General features: G+C 38.2%; 1 protein-coding gene across 3 annotated transcripts in view; it reads right to left on the reverse strand.

Moving 5' to 3' along the window:
* pacsin3 (protein kinase C and casein kinase substrate in neurons 3) overlaps nt 1-17,232 on the reverse strand; it is a 33,397-nt gene that overhangs the window by 14,591 nt on the left and 1,574 nt on the right. The window contains exon 2 of one of the 3 annotated variants that reach the window (XM_017478262.3): nt 8,817-8,883. The exons of the other annotated variants lie outside the window; for them this stretch is intronic. The gene's annotated coding sequence lies outside the window, so the exon portion shown is untranslated. The remainder of the gene's footprint in view (nt 1-8,816; nt 8,884-17,232) is intronic. 3 annotated transcript variants of the gene reach the window in all.

Consider the following 17,232-nt stretch of genomic DNA (forward strand, 5'->3'; position numbering starts at 1 on the left):
AAAAAACACAAACGCAGATTATCGAACCATTAATATTGCTGCTTTCCTTTTAACTTTGAGAGGACATGCAGCACTCTTGGCACCCTGACACGATTAACAGTGTGTACTAAATAACAGTTATTTTTGCTCAGGATTTACATCTCCGGCAGTAATTGAAAATGCAGACAGGCCGTCATTCTCAAACAATCCTTTAGGAAAATGGAGACACCACACTCTGATAGAGTAACGTAGGAGTGTAATGAATATACATATTATTGCTTAGAAAATTGGTCAAGCAACTGAATGAGAGAATCCTTGACTCAATTCGGAGCAAAAAATGTGAGTCCTATCATGCAGTCCTAAGGTGACCTGATGGGCATGAATGTGGAAATTCAAGATGAGTAAAACGAAATCTAAGAAGGAAGCATTGATGTATTTCACACATCACGGCCTTCTTCCAATTGATCTCGACACGATAAAATGTCTAGGGGAAAGGTCAGTAATTACATGGCTGTGCAAGAGCTTTCATGCAGCCTTCTGACCAAATGAAAGCATAGACACCAAACAAAACAAAAGGTTATAGGCATTTTAGACTCGACTCTAAATTAAACCGCATGTTAACTGTCGAATTCCTACTTACAAGCTGACAGTAGAAGGCGTTATCTCAATGCTTTGCTAAACGTCTTCCGCAGGCTATTGTAATTAATTGCTGAAGAACATTTAAAAACAATGAAGACATTTTAGCAACAGTCCTTCATCTCAGATGCAGCACATTAGGAACGTAATCTGTATTCTGTGTGTACGTCACATGCTATCAAAGCTTGAAGGACATATAGGCAACAGCTACATAAAATTCACACATTAAAATTTGTGACTTGATCGAAATAGGTGTTTGAGGATTTTCCAATATTTAGCCTGTACTGAATTGTAAAAAATGAGAACACTAAAAATATAAAACCTACATTTAGTTCAGAAAACACGTCCCATGTACAGTATACGTCCGTCAACCCAGTGACTTACAGATTAAGATTTTACTAGGGATACACCAACACACATTTTTCTGTGCTGATACCGATAGCCGATTATTTAAGAATGACATCTGCCAATACCGATGATGGTTTCAAATGACTGATCATTAAATTACACAACTTTGAAAGAAATGTAAATAACTTTATTCTCTCTTTATCTACATGTTTTCCATTTGAGAATCCTAAACAATTCCTATAATCCCAGGCCAAAATCTGTAGTCTTTGATAGCTAGTTTGACGTGTTCTCCGACAGCCGATTAACGTCCGTGGCGATCAAATTTTTCCTCTGATTAAATTCTGGCAGTGTCAGAAGATTTGAGGGACAGTCCTGTAGTGTGGCTTCTCCTGCTCCGTACGAGTCTTCTTGCGTGCGTCCGTTTTTCACGTCTTGACTGTCGTACAGTCTGACATTAATGATAACCGAGATCCTACAGTGTGATCATGGCTTACAGCGGGGATCATGTTCGTACAGTCTGACAAGCAACAGTCGCAAAGAGCTATTAAAAATCGCACGGTGTGCACCCGGGTTTAGCCTTTGTTTAAAGCCTTTGCTGATGAAGATTGTCCCATTTTAGCTGAAGCAGCCTCTGCTTTACCTTTAACAAACTTTTCATATTCCTTGCCATGTCAAGTTTTGAGGTAGGTAATCAGATTAGTTGGTTTAAAAGTTTTGGTTTTCTTACAACATTCTCAGCAGACACTAGGGAGATACCAACCATACTCTAAAACCACTAAAACTAATAGCTAGATCAACTATGCTAGCATATAGGCGTAAATAACATCAGTCCAAATATGTATCCATAAGACTGGCCCCATAATTAACCGTCATCATTGGTGAAATCCAATATATTGGCTTAATCCATCAGCTGGTTAATGTACTGTGAGGTCTATCTCAAATGTTGGGTGAAGGTTACACTACTTTTGATTAATGCAACTGGGCAATTCCATGCAAATGTCAGGTTTACCATAGAAAAAAACTATCAGCATGGGAAAAACTGTCTCTTAAGTCTATATTTATATAATAATACTCCAATATCTTACTAAAAACTGAGCAATATTTTAGGACTAAATGACTAAAGAAAAGAACACCAAGGGTGAGCCCTAAACATTTCCATCAATATATAGATTGTACTGTGTATGTTGTCTATAATGGTGATAAAAGATAAAATGGGTGACATTTGTATTGCTGTTAAATCACAATATGTTATATGGGACAATGGTACAACCATTAAGTACACTAATCTTTTTTATTTTTTAACCGTTTGATATTTTGTTAAAAAAAAAAAAATCACAAAAATACTCTGCTCTCATGGATATCAAACAATTGCAAACACAACACAGGATTATCAAAAAAAGAATCATTTTTGTGCCACATTTATTGGCATTCCTATGAGAAAAATATATTTGAAGTATATTCCCATTGATATTTTTAGTACACCTGGGTGACTAGGAACAGGAAATTGTTCAACCATGACTTCCTGTTTCACATGGGTATAAATATGAGGTAACACATAGGCCAAATTCCTTTAGGCATTCATAACAATGGGCAAGACCAATGAATATAACTATGATGTGCAGCAAAAGGTTGTTGAGCTTCACAAAATGGGAAGTGGCTATAAGAAAATAGCACAAGCACTGAAAATGCCCATTTCCACCATCAGGACAATAAATAAGTTCCAGTCAACTGGAAATGTTATGAATCAACCTGGAATTGGACTCGTGTCTATATTATCTCAACGTACTGTGAAGAGGATGGTTCGAGTGGCTAAAAAATCACCAAGGATCATAGCTGGAGAATTGGACCTCAAATTTTGAAGGATCTGGAGAGATTCTGTATGAAGGAACGGTCTCAGATCCATTACCATGTATTCTCCAACCTCATCAAGCATTATAGGAGAAGACTCAGAGCTGTTATCTTGGCAAAGTGAGCACAAAGTATTGACTAAAAGGATGCCAATAATTGTTGCACACCTATATTTAACAAAGCTTCTTTTTTTTTTTGATAAACCTGTGTTTTGATTGCAATTGTCTGATATCCATGAGAGCGGAGTATTTTTGTGAATTTTTGAAAATAAATAAATAAATCAAAAGGTTAAACAATAAAGGCAATTTTTCACAGCCTTCTTTGCTCATATTTACCAAGGGTGCCAATATTAGTGGAGGACACTGTATCTTGGTTGTGCTATATAGATTCCAAACTAGAAGCTAAAAACTAATAACTAAGAACCCTTTTGCTTTAGCTTCCATTTGAATGTTTTCTGCAGGTAATACATACAAGTGTATCTTACTTCTGTTGAACTGCACTGCCCTGAAAGGTCACATGACCAGAAACACACACTCTCATTGGCAGTAACCCCAAATCTACACCAGACATGCTGTATTATATACGGTACGCTTCATTTTTGTATATATTATATTATATACATTATATACAACAGTGTCAATGAAACATGGGGGATGGGGACAGACGAGGCTGGGTCAGCTGTAATTACATAACGCAAGTTAATGAAAATGTGACAGACAGCAAGACAGTAAACAAACATTGTACGTTTTTTTTCTGGTTATCCATAACTGTACAAACACTTTATACGTGACTACAGGTTACGTAAACTTCACGACGTTGCAGAAATGGACAGTGTGTAGAACGTAGAGGTTTGACATTTTAATTTGTGCTTCAATTTAAGCATGCAAGTTTAAAAAAAAAAAAAAAAAGAGAGAGAGAGAGACAGGATGTGTTGAGTCGCGTATGCGTGCATCTGATGGAGTCAGTGTGAATTGTGGAAGCGTAAAGGTTGTGTTGAAAAATGCTTAAAAACACGGCTGCTTGGAATTTGCGTTAAGCTACTGGAAACAGGGACCTGAAGAACAATAATCTCCAGCAAACTCCAGCCTGGAACACATTAAATGTTTTAAATGACACATTAAATGACGCATGTTTGCCTCGCAGCTCCAGGGTTGGGGATTAGATTTCCGCCTCTGCCTTATGTGCACGAAGTTTGGCTGTTCTCCCTGTGCTTCAGGGGTTTCCTCCAGGTACTCCAGTTTCTTCCCCCAGTCCAAAGACATGCATTTCCAAATGGTCCATAGTGTGCGAGTGTGTGTGCGATTGTGCCCTACAATGGGTTGGCACCCCATACAGGGTGTCCCTTGTCCCCCGTTTCCCGGGATAGACTCCAGGCTCCCCACAACCTTGTGTAGAATAAGCGGTACAGAAAATGGATGAATTGATGGTGTACTTAGGGATTCTAGTGCCAATTTGTTGGTTGGTGCTGTATTACGTTATTCCAGTGACATGTTAGTGGTTGTGTGCCGTGCTGACATCACCAGGGACGTTGTTATTGCTAGAAAAGTTACAGTAGTGTTTAGGGGAAGAAAACTTAAAAAGCCTTAACAGTCTCAATCATGTGGGATATTAGCTATTAAAAATGAAGATAAAATAGCTTGTTTTCTCACTCAGCAACGTTCAACAGAATATATTTACGAAAACCTGGGTAGAAGTAGTAGAGATGTTTATTTCCATATGTTGGACTCAAAGCAGATTGCATCTGAAGAGTGTTGAGAGTTGTATTAGAATGCTGATCTGTTTGAGCAGAGTGTACTGATGCGGAAATGAGAGATCTGGACAGACTAAAGGATTAAAGCGCCGCTGCTTCGCTCTCGTTAAGTAGAGGGTTAAGGCCAGCTGGCACCACTAGTAGCTGGCAGTTGAACAGTACTGTGGGTAATGTAGGAAAGCATTAACCAACACGGCCAAAGAAATCAAAAATAGTCCAAGATGTCAATGAAAAAAATATTCAGAATTGAATTACAAAATAAATCTTGGATTCCACGAACAGACATGATAACCCTGAAAAGGATTAATACATTGTTAAATATCAATTTCCGTTGAAAATACTGGACGGGGAAAAAAGTACTTTTTTAAATTTATTTATTTATTTTAATGTCATTTTCGGTGGCATCCAATAATAAATATAGCTAACCGATTTTAACAATATACTTGCCTAATGTTAGCTAATTTGAACATATAATGATGGATCACATTTTACATTAATAAAGTCAAAACAGTCTCCATTTACCTTGACAGAAACGAGGATGCAGCGTCTGCACACCTTTCAAGAAAATCGAGAGGAGACAAGTGTTCATTGTACGAGACGGAAAGAGGCGGGGCTTTGAGGGTGTCAATTTATATCGGAAATTCCATTAAATTGGGGGGGGGGGGGGGGGGGGGGGGTTAAAATGCTGAGTTCTTGTGCAAAAAAAAACCCCAAAAAGTTCAATTGTAAAAGTTTGCACGTTTGCTTTGTAGAGAACATTAGGTTTTTCCTAAGAGCTGTCCCTGCCTTCATTTCAAATCATCTGGTTTCATTGTCCTGGATTCATTTCACAATTCATTTCAACTTACAGTCAAGGCATCAGCACTGTGACCTTAAGAGATACCAAACACTCCCATAACTTCCACAATCTGCAACACGCGTTGTTAAAAGGGCCTCCTAGAAGCGAACCGGGGGCCACATCCCTGCTGCTGGAGGATGTTTACACTGCACTGGTCATTGACTCTGTTCGGGCCTTCATGCCAAATCAGTACACAAAGCTGTCTGGTTATATCAGAGGAGCATTTGCTGGCGTTTTTGTTTTTTTCCTTGGCAAAAGAAAAAAAAAAAGTAAAAATTAAAAGAATCGTGTGTATAGAAAGTGAACGTTACAAGCTAATATATATATCTCCTATCTAACTTTGTACAGCATTACTTTCTCGAGAGAGAGAGAGCTCATTTTAAAAGCACAGGAAAGGTGTGCAGTAGGTGCCTGGATGAAACTGGATATCTAATGGCAGCACATTCAGAACCCATTAGCCTAGTTGTCAGATGTGGCTTTGAGTACATGACTTGTGGCATGTGGTACTTGTTTGCATGGCCCTTTCTCTCTCTCTCTCTTTCATACACACATACACTCTCATCCTCAAACACGGACAAATGTACTGATTAAATCCTGATTGAACTTCAGTATACATGAAGCAAACTTTAATCCCAGTGCGTAGAATAACACAGTATATCCGTAACACTCACACACGGAAGTACTCTTGTCCATGCATTCGCCAAACAATGAGAACAATGGCTTCCATTTCAACATAACGAGGCCACAGGGAGGGAGGGGTGAAATATTCACATAAGCCCTGCTGGAAACTTGTAGTCATTAATCTGATTAATGTATACAAGGTGACGGAGTGCTGCAGCGGTTATTGTTACGAAAGCCTGCCATTAATAAAACACGGGAACTTTTCAACGAGCGGCTTTCCATCTTTTTTTTTTTTTTCCACTTGTGGAAATAAACAAGAAGATATGAACCTACTGATTAAACTTATCCATCCAATACCTAGCAATGCCTTTTCACAGATATACAAGTACAATAATGGTCAAATCTGCACTCTAAATCTGTACACAAGCTTGTTTAGGACTAGGGATGCATCAATACTATCCATCAATACAAATACCAAAATGAGTAACTCGGTATTAATCAATCTGGGACGTTGTGGATGTCCACATACTTACATTAATGGGCTCAGTTTTTACAACATTAGTGGGATGTTAGTTACTTTGGATCAAGTAGTTGCAGCAGATTAGTATGGAATTAAATTTGTGCCAAAAGTATTGAACGAACAAAAATATATACGATGAGAACGAAGAAAAACTCTTTGCATTCTTTGTTAACAGTTTTCTAAGCTTGGTTTTTCGCTAATCGTGTTATATGAATGCGCTGCCAGAGTGTTCACACATACACTACGTTTACATGGAGAGCAGTAATCTAATTATTGAGCTTACTCTGATTAAGACAATATTGTGATTAAGGTGTTTACATGAGTCGCTTTTAGAATACTCCTGTCATGTTCCCGTTTTACATGTTATAGAACATAATTAGATTAACAGCCCGCGTCATTACGTCACCGTGTCACGCCGTCCCTCCAGAATTTCACGTGTCAACATACAGTTCGTCTTCGTTATGGTACCGTATACAGTTTTGGGTGTTTTTATTTAATTTTTTTACGAACACTTTAAGTGCAGTTAATTATTTGTAATGCTGTACGTGCTAATAGACAACTGCTTGAAGCCGTGGGCTGCGTCTCAAACCGCGTACTTACAGTCTATATAGTAGCCGAGATACATGTATTTTTCCCCACTACAGGCCTATAGTAGGCAAGTACGCGGTTTGGGACGCAGCCTGCTCTCTTGTTCGCCGTAAAATGTTGAGAACTGCCGTGTGTGTACGTGTCCTGTCGCAAAATGCGGTGTAAACTCTCACACGACGTTCATAATGTGATGAAGGTGTTTACATGTCTGTAATACACGTCCATAATGCGACTAAAACTGGAGTACTCCACCTGTCTTAATTCGATTAGAGCTTAATTCGAGTATGACCTTAATTAGATAAAGGTAAGTAAAAATTGCTGTTTACGTGGTAGTTTCTTAAATCAAAGTATGGTCTTAATCGGGTTAAGAGTGGATCGTTGTTGTCCATGTAAACGCAGCTATAGTGAGACTTGGATCGACTGCTCCCTGACCAGGGAGTAGAGACTTTCAGTGTCACAAATTTTGGAGAGCGTTCTGGATGCGGTTCTCTGTGTAATTACAGTGTTTGTACTTTGTAATAGAAATTACTTAATTATTTAGTCAGTATATTAGTTTGTAGCTATTATTTGAGGTCTGGGTAGTCTCAGACAGTAGTCTTTATTTATTTATTTTTTTAGATGAGCTCTCGGGAGCGGCACAGAGCAGCATCGTCGTCCTGCTCAGGTGGACACTCGAGCTGTCGATCCAAATCTCACTAGCCAATGAGAGTAAATCGCTTTTAAGCCCCGCCCACAGGAGAGGTTTGTGCCAGAATGGCGAACGTAAACTTGTGGAGCGTAAACTAAAACTCTGGCAGCGCATTCATAAACCAAGCTTAGAAAACTGTTAACAAAGAATGCTTTTTATTTGAAGACCAGGTTAAATTTTTGCCCCCGAGTTCACTGTTTTCAGTGAGCTTTTCTTCTCTCGCTGTATACATTTGTTCATTTCTTGAAAAGTTACGTTCAATACTTTTGGCATAAATTTAATTCTACAGAGAAGAATGGGTTTTATTTCAGTTAAGAAAAGCATTTCTGAACAGCAATAAATAAAAAGTACGTTGTATTGTTTTTGTAGTGTTAGAAACCCTCGCTGTGGATCACTGAGAACAGCCGATTGTCAAGAACATACTGGGTAAGAGCTGTTATTTTCACTCGCCTAGCATTCTTGAGACATTTTTCCCTTACCTAGCCAGCATTTTCTGAAAGCAAGGAACTCATTGTGCTGAGTTTTACGTGTTAGATGTTTAATCAGGTTACTTATATTGTCGGAAATTGCTGTAGAGAGGAAATATCCTCTTGATATTTTCACAGAGCACAGTTTGCAGCCTGCTTTGCTTCGATTTCTATCGGATGTTGATATCGGATCATTTATTATGAGAACGGGTAAAATGAGCACGATATCATAAGGATACCCGATACCAGTATTGGTACTGATGCATTCCCGTTTATGACCGTAGCCACCTATCTCAGACAACTGCTGAATATTAACACCCTGCCTTCAACAGTCTGCAACAGCTGCAATACAGAAGCCTGATCCTGCACAGCACAGCACACAAAATGTCAGCTGGAAAAAAGACAAACTACAAAATCAATACCAGAAGTGTCCAGCTTGTGTGATTCGTCAGCTCCTTAATCAAGAGACGTGAAGCTATACAGAGAATATTAGAGCACTGCAAATCATCACTCACCAAGCATTAGAAACTTACCCAATATGTGATGAAATGTTAGCGGTTAGTAATGCCTCTGTCCAGGTATGCTGCCTGTACAGTGGCCCTGCAAGAGACGGGAAACGAGTGAGGTGTTAGAGAGAGCGAACAGGAGAGGCAGGAGCTCGTCATGCTGCGTTAAATGAGGTCGCAAGTTAATATAAGTCCTGACACCCAAAGGTGGCACATTCCAAGTCGGAGAGTCAAATGCCGCACATAGAAAGGTTAGAGAAGCAATCATAGCGCAGTGGAAAACTACACACCATAACACACACTTACTACTCTGCTAGACCCATTCAATATTACGCTTAAGGTTAATGCCATGACACGGCTTGAAGTGGAAAATAAGTGCTGGTACTCCTCATTTTAGCATGTTTTTGGAGACCCATTAGGTCATTTTGTAGCAATAAATGAGAATTTAAGACTTAACAAGACCATCATTACACTATAACTAAACTACTGATGTTTAGAACATGTTGTATATTAATGTACTAAAGGAAACAGAATGAATAAAACGCACATTAACATTTACAATAAACAGTTATTAAAATATCAAATCATTTTTCATTAAAGTACAACCAGTCTGAGTGTTTGACTCTCATTCTAAGGCAATGCCAGTTTGTTTGTTTTTACATAAAAATAATTAAATGAATAAAAGGCTTTGATGATGTTTTTCATTTAAAACAGAAATTCTTTTCAAATTTGATTTAAATATTAAATACAAGATTTTAACATCGATTCAGCTACTCGTTATCTCAGAAAAGTGGACTGTGACATAATTTATCATGATAGCTACATTATAACCCTCATATTGCCCAGCCCTACACCCGGCTGGTTTCTGAAACTAGGTTAACACGGGTAATGTAGCAATGATTCAAATGTTTAAAATAACTAGTTTTTACTAACATTCGTTGCAGCACTGATAAAGGTGTGTACAATGCGAGGTCTTGTGTTACACTGCACTATTTGTCCCCCCCCCATCATCATTATCATCATCAACATCAGCAGCAGCAAGAGAGTTGATCTGATAGTGTTACACATGGTAAAGTTTATGCAAAGATCTTATGCAAAGGTACTTAAAAAAAAGCAAAACATAGACATCATAGTACTACCAACCCGCTTAAAGAACTGCTGAATGCAAATATTATACAAGGAAGTATATTAGAAACAAAACAAAACAAAATTAGACAACGCCCTATCATCAAAACAACAGCTTTGTAACTACTATTTGTAAGGGTTATAACATATATATGCACTGTCTCAATATTATGATGGCATTAAATATATACATATATAAAAACAGACGAAAAGGAAAATGCTCTCAAACTTTAAGAGCAACATAAAACACTTTTAACACCCATTGAACACTAGGTCATGTGACATCATTCACGGCATTTCCCACATTCCTGGTCTGTCAGGTTCAAACATGCGTCTCTCATTAGTCTCAGAGCACATAGGCCCTCAGTTTGTCAGAGCAGCAGCTTGTTTCTCCTTAGCGGATTTGAATTTAGAATATAGTTTGTACGATTATTCGCTTGCACGAGTAGTGTACGTGTAGTGGTTGAGTAGATACAGTCCACTCCGAAACTATTGGAACGACAAGGCCGATTCATTTGTACACTATAGACATTTGGGATTGAGATCAAAAGCTGAATTCTCCCTTCAGTCTTCTCTTCAAGAGGTGAAATGCTGCTCAATTGGGTTAAGGTCGGGTGATTGATTGGCCAGTCTAAAACCTTTCACCCCCCCCCCTCCTGAATCAATTCATTTGGATGCATTTTTCTGTAAATTGGCATTTCTGTGTAAATGTCTGCATTCATTCTGCTGCTACCATCATGAGTTCTATTATCAATAAAGATTAGTGAGAATGTTCCAGAAGCAGCCATGCAAGCCCAAGCCATAACACCACCTCCACCATCACAGATAAGCTTGTATGTTTTGGATCATGAGCAGATCCTTTCTTCCTCACACTTTGGCCTTTCCATCACTTTGGTAGAGGTTCATCTTGATGAGAATGTTTGTGGCTCATCTCTGTATTTCTTTGCGAATTCCAATCTGGCTTTCCGATTCTTACCGTTGATGAGTGGTTTGCATCGTGTGGTGTGGCCTCTATATTTCTGCTCTCAAAGTCTTCTTCGAGCAGTGGATTGTGATACCTTCAACCCTGCTCTGTGGAGGTTGTTGGTGATGTCACTGACTGTCGTTTTTGGGTTTTTCTTCACAGCTCTCGCAATGTTTCTGTCATCAGCTGTTGGTTCTTTTCCCTGGCAGATGCATTTAGTCATCCTGTTATATGAAAATAACAACGGAGTGGTGTGACGTGGCCTGAGGCTAAGCAGAGTTACTGTTACCACCCCAAAGTTGTTTTATTTTCTGATAACACTAACAGCACACCCTGTAGTGTTTTCTTCCTGTTATACAACAGCAATGATTGCAATCTTTTACTTATTAAAGGCTGACACGTCATACTTTTGATCCATTTATAGTTACATTTAATGTTGTCCATTTACATTACAACAGCTATAAACAGTCATTCCCTCACCAGTCGCTGTTTTTTCCTCTTCCTTCATAATAAAGTCCTCCATCCTGAAGACTACCACAGAAGAAAACTCAGTCACAGCACTACCTCTTGACTTTTACAATGCACGGACACTGGAGACTCCTTCCATAAATGGTATAAACATCTCCTTACAGGAAGCTTCACAAAATATGTTGTTTTTGTTTTTTTTTGTTAAATACCAATGTGTTTTTATATCAGATTATGATTAGGCTTAGATTATATGAATAATCTAAGCCATACGCGTCATTGTCAATGAAATGTTACTATAGCAACGATAGCAATATAACAAGAGCATTAATATAAACCTGTGATTTGCCTTGTAGTTCGAACTACTGTCAGAACTGCTGGTATAAAAAAAAAAACATTATTCACCGTCTGACCAATCAGAATCGAGAACTCATATTTTGACATTCAATCAGCTACTACTTTTTGATTCTCAGAAATGTGTATTGTGATGTCATTTATCAGGATACTGATGTTATGTGGTCATATCTCCATTTCATAGCAGTTTTTTTAGCAGAACCCAGAGCGCTCATGCTCGTGTCTCTGGTGTACACTGCGCTGATGGCAGGATACTGGGCGTGGAACAAAAGCCCCTTTGTTTTTGACATGCCTAAAAGGGGACTCAAAGGCCACTGAGCTTTCGAGAGAAGGGTATACCAAGCGGTTCCAGAGGCCAAACACTGAGCTCTTTGACATCTGTGGCTGCTCCATGGACAACCAGTAGATACTGAAAAAATAGTGGGTATGGAGAATGCAGGAGCAAACTCTAATGTCTACGAGTTGCACAACAGATGAGTCACAGTCACTCCATGGAATGCACATCGAATACTTTAGGGAAGAGCAGCAAGGGTTGGGCAATATACTGATATAATATTGATAAATTCTGTTTTTTCATATTAAAGTCTGAATGAAAGCAGCAGACTTGATGTTAGGATTTTGATCTTTAAAATGATCAAATATTGTAATCTTGCAGAGATATTTTCTAAACTTTTCCCTCCTTTTCAATGTTAAAATAAAACCAAGTGGGCGTGTTAGAGAGATTTTTATGAAGGGTGACGGTGTCGTTAGGCGTGGCAGTTTTACAGAATTGGCATAAATAAAAACAATTTTATAAAATCTAGTATTCAGGAAATAAATGAATATTATTATCAGTAATATTTGCAATGTAGATGCGCTCACAGGTGTGCTTATAGTGAAGATTTTACAACGGCTTTGAACATGGCTCAGCTTTTAGAACCGAAACTGTTTTATAAAACTTACTTGTGCAGATTATTATTAAATAAAGTAATAATTAAAGTTTTTTTTTTTTCCTTCAAATGCAACACCACTGTTTGCTGGCTAAATATTTTGATCCATCTCATGTCTCACAGAAATGTCTTCAGTTCTCACACATACATATATATATATATATATATATATATATATATATATATATATATATATATATATATATATATATATATATATTCATATATATTCACACATATACATACATATGACATTTCTGTCATATCGCCCAACCCATAAGCAGCTACGATTAACTTGAATTAAACAAAAAGTTGTCCCACAGGTTTACATGGTCTTCTGAGAATTATTGCTTCACTTTGTGCAAATCTTCATCTCTATTTAGTGGAACATTATCTGCTCCATGTCAGTCATCTTGTACCTGAATGCTTTAGCTCTACACTGAATAATCCGAATCAGTTCCACACCCTTCGCATTCCTGGACAAATGTTGACGTGAGCTATAATAGAAAACCTAACCTTTTAAAGTCTACTGGAAGATTGATAGCTGCTATAATTTTATAACAAAAGAAATGTCCTGATGTAAAGAACATGACCAACAAACCTGATATATGGGCTGACGGAGGACACTTATAAGGTTACGTCTTAATCTATATTACGATAATAAAACTCTTAAGAATTTCTTAAATTGCTGTTCTAGGAAACAACTTAAAGCATACATGGAATGCATCAACCAGAAGAACAACAGTAGTAAGGAGCGAGGTACAGCCCAAGGTCAGGGTTTGTTTTGCCTTGAAGAAAGGTTACACTAGAAAAAAAAGTGTAATAAACCTGAACTTCATTCTTAAATGCTTAAGAATTCCAGATCACCACTTTATTTTCACATACATAGACATACAGTCCCCTCCGAAACTATTGGACCGACGGCAAGGCCAATTCATTTGGTTGTGCTATACACCAAAGACATTTGGGTTTGAGATCAAAACATGGATATGAGACGAGAGTTTAGGATTTCAGCTTTTATTTCCTGATATTTACATCTAGATGTGTTAAACAACATAAAACATACAAAAATTTCTATCGGGGCACTCCATTTTTAGGCAAGCAAAAGTATAGGAACAGATAAGATTTGAAGTACATTGAAGTAAATAAAAACTTAATATTTGGGTACTTATTCTTTGCATGCAATAACTGCATCAAGCCTGTGATTCACTGACATCACCAAAGTGTTGGTTTTTTCTTTTGTGATGTTTTTCCAGGCTTTTACTGACGCCTCTCTCAGTTTTTTTTTTTTGTTTCGGGGGGTTTCCCCCTTCAGTCTCCTCTTCAGGAGGTGAACTGCTGCTCAATTGGGTTAAGTTCTGGTAATTGACTTGGCCAGTCTAAAACCTTCCACTTTTTCCTCGCCTGATTGAGTTGGCAGTGTGTTATTTTTTTGGGGGGGTCATTGTCTTGCTGGATTGGATAGTCTGATACAAATTGAGCCATGTTCTCTGTCGCTTATAAACACCAGGAAATAAAAGCTGAAATTTGAAACTCTCTTCTCATATTTATCTTTTGATCTCAAACCCAAATGACTTCAGTCTACAGCATAATCTTATGATGTGCATGCTTGTGCTTCAGTAAATGTTGGATGTGTTGTGCTTGCTACATTAAAAGGAGCCAAATACAAGCTAGAAAAGCTGAGTGGAATTTCCTGTTACTCGATTCAACCTATTATTATTGAATGTATCGGTCATTAAGAAAGAATTGTACTTGAACTCAACCTACTTTACAGGTGAAACCAGAAAATCACCAGGTTCCACCCACATTATAACACCACAGACTCCTGGGAGCAAAGATTCCACCAGTCAGTCCCTTCAATAAAGTCCATATAGAAAAAGCTGATATCAAAGACGTCTATGGTACGTATAACTAAATGTTTCATTTGGGTCCTATTCAACTAGATTATCCAGTTTCAATGATACTTCGAACAGTTTTCAGGGTTTCAATAAACTTCTTTTACCTCAGGAGGTTTGGATTACTCAGGCGATTGTGACGGATTTCCCTGTACATGTTTTGAAAAGAACCTGTTTCCATGGAAGACGAGTTTTGAACAAATGAGTCTGAGGCATGACAACAACAACGGCACTTGGATCCTAAGTAACGAATAAAAACCTGAAAGGGAGTGCCGTTATAGGAAAATAATCACCCTGAAATTGATTACTGTCCTATAATAGCACATCCCAAAGTGTTCGATTCCATTTATAAACAACAATTTGACAATGATTGCAATTTTTTCATTGACTAAAGAACACCATGTCATACTTTTTAATCCATTTATAGTTATATTTAATGTTGTGGAACATTCATGAAACAAGTTCCTGCTCTCACTTACGTTACAGCAGAGTTAAGTAGTCATTCCCTTCGATTTCTGTTGAAGCTAATATGACTCGTTACTGAGAAGTCGTCCATCTTGAAGACTTTCCCATGGAGGAACATCTTAATCCTGTTACAAAGTGTTGACACTGGAGACTCCTTCCATAAATAAACATCTCCATACAGAAAGCTTCACCATATCAATGATTATATTATTTTTTCATTGTTAAACATCATCACGTTTTAGATTATGTGGAGCATCGGACCTGTGAATTAGCCATTACGATAGAAACAAGAAGGTGTTAGGACAAGTTCAACAAGTCTGTGATTTGTCCAACAGCTTGATCTATCAGGATCAAGAATTCAACAGCGCCAAGGTATATAACGTATGAGAACGTAAGACCTAAACGCAGGTTTAGGTGTGTTCTTGCCTCAGTTACCTGTTTATCTCATTTTCAAACCTTGGTGAAACGGGAACTGAATAATGGCCACTGTATGATGCATTGCTTGTTACACCGGGCCTCATTTAACAAGCTGAATATAAAGGGATTTATTCATAAAATCACTCATATGAGCGTTTAAACGAGAAACTCTGTATTCATGAAAATCCTGTAAAGTCGGAAAAACGTTCGTATACTACTCGTACTCCGTGGATTACTACACTTTTATACACGGAACATACTGCCGAGTTTTAAATTGCTTATTTGTATTATGTTTACAGCATTTGGCAGACGTCCTTATCCAGTGAGACTTAGAGAATTGCTTTGGGGTCTCTATCAAAAACACTTCCTCATGCTAGTTCACGAGGACAGAGACTATGAGTACCATCGAAAACATTTTGGGTAGAAATTTTCTATTCTTGGAATGAATTAAAGAATGTAAAACTTAAAAGAAAGCGAGCCAACACAAACCCATGAATTAAGACAAACAAAAGAGACGCTTTCGTATAAAGAAAGTACATAAGACGGAAACTGTGCGTGCGTCTTCTTCCTCTTTTTACATATTATTAAATATTTTGATTGGCATAGAAGTGAGTCAAAATAACACCCACTTCAGTCCTCATCATTCATCTCGAGACAAAATAACGCCTACTTCTGTTTTTCAGGCTTTATACCGATTTCGTGCTCCCAGCTGTCTGGGCACTGTCGGGAAAACACTTTGTGCTTTAACAACATACGTACGCATGTAGAAAGAATACGCAGCGTTTCCCAAATCTTTTGGAAATCCAGAAGAAAACTTTAGTTCGGTTTGGTTTAAGGAAACATTTACATAGAAATTTACTAAAAGATTGATAAATCAGTCCATACAGGGTTTTGCAAAGTTTCTTTTTCTCGTGATTGTCGCGGCCAAGAATGCTTGATCTCGTTGCGCCTTTTTTCAAAATATGTGATGCATCTTGCGGAGTTTTTTGTGCAACTGCGCGAAATTGTTTTGCACGGTCTTTCTCAGCGATATTTGTTGGTAAACGAGCCCTTTTAGCTGTACTCACGTTTGACACGTGAATCGAAGAAGGCTTTAGTTGAACGCGCGTTTTGATGATGTCACGTGATGCGAAATCTGTGGAAAATCTGCGGTAATTTTGAAAAATTGCAAGCTCCTAGGAATATTGCAGCAATCCTGGAGGGACTGATAAATGAGGCCCACTGTACTAAATGATCTCTAGAAAATATTGACTGAATTCTATACTGCATGTTCTCCAGATCATATTATATGATTATATAATGACGGACCTGAAATTAGAGTCCTCAATCAGCGTGAACCAGCCCCATGCATAAAACAAAAACACTGAGTGAGCTTGAGATGATGTCAGGATATTTTTTTTCTCTCAATTAGCATGTTTCATTTAGGTTGCGCCACTACAACTACTGTATTTGTAGCTGTTTCCTGCCATCCTATTGGTGGATTTTAGACACGAATCGTAGCAGCGCTAACAAATTTCTGACACTGCCAGAACTTAGTCGTAGGCCATGTAATAAGTAGCTTTGGTCACACTGACGATGTCCCTCCCATCCCCCAATCCCCCCCAACCTCAACTCATGACATTACATTACAGCATTCGGCAGACGCCCTTATCCAGAGCGGCTTACAATTATCTCATTTATATAAGTGAGCAATTGAGGGCTAAGGGCCTTGTCCAAGGGCCCAACAGTGGCAGCTTACAACCTTCCAATCAGAAGTCCAACGTCTTAACCGCTGAGCCACAACTTCCCAATGAATCTGTGACCAATGAATTCAATTTTACAGTGTGTGC

Source organism: Ictalurus punctatus, chromosome 10, assembly GCF_001660625.3.
Source record: "Ictalurus punctatus breed USDA103 chromosome 10, Coco_2.0, whole genome shotgun sequence".
Lineage (NCBI taxonomy): Eukaryota > Metazoa > Chordata > Actinopteri > Siluriformes > Ictaluridae > Ictalurus > Ictalurus punctatus.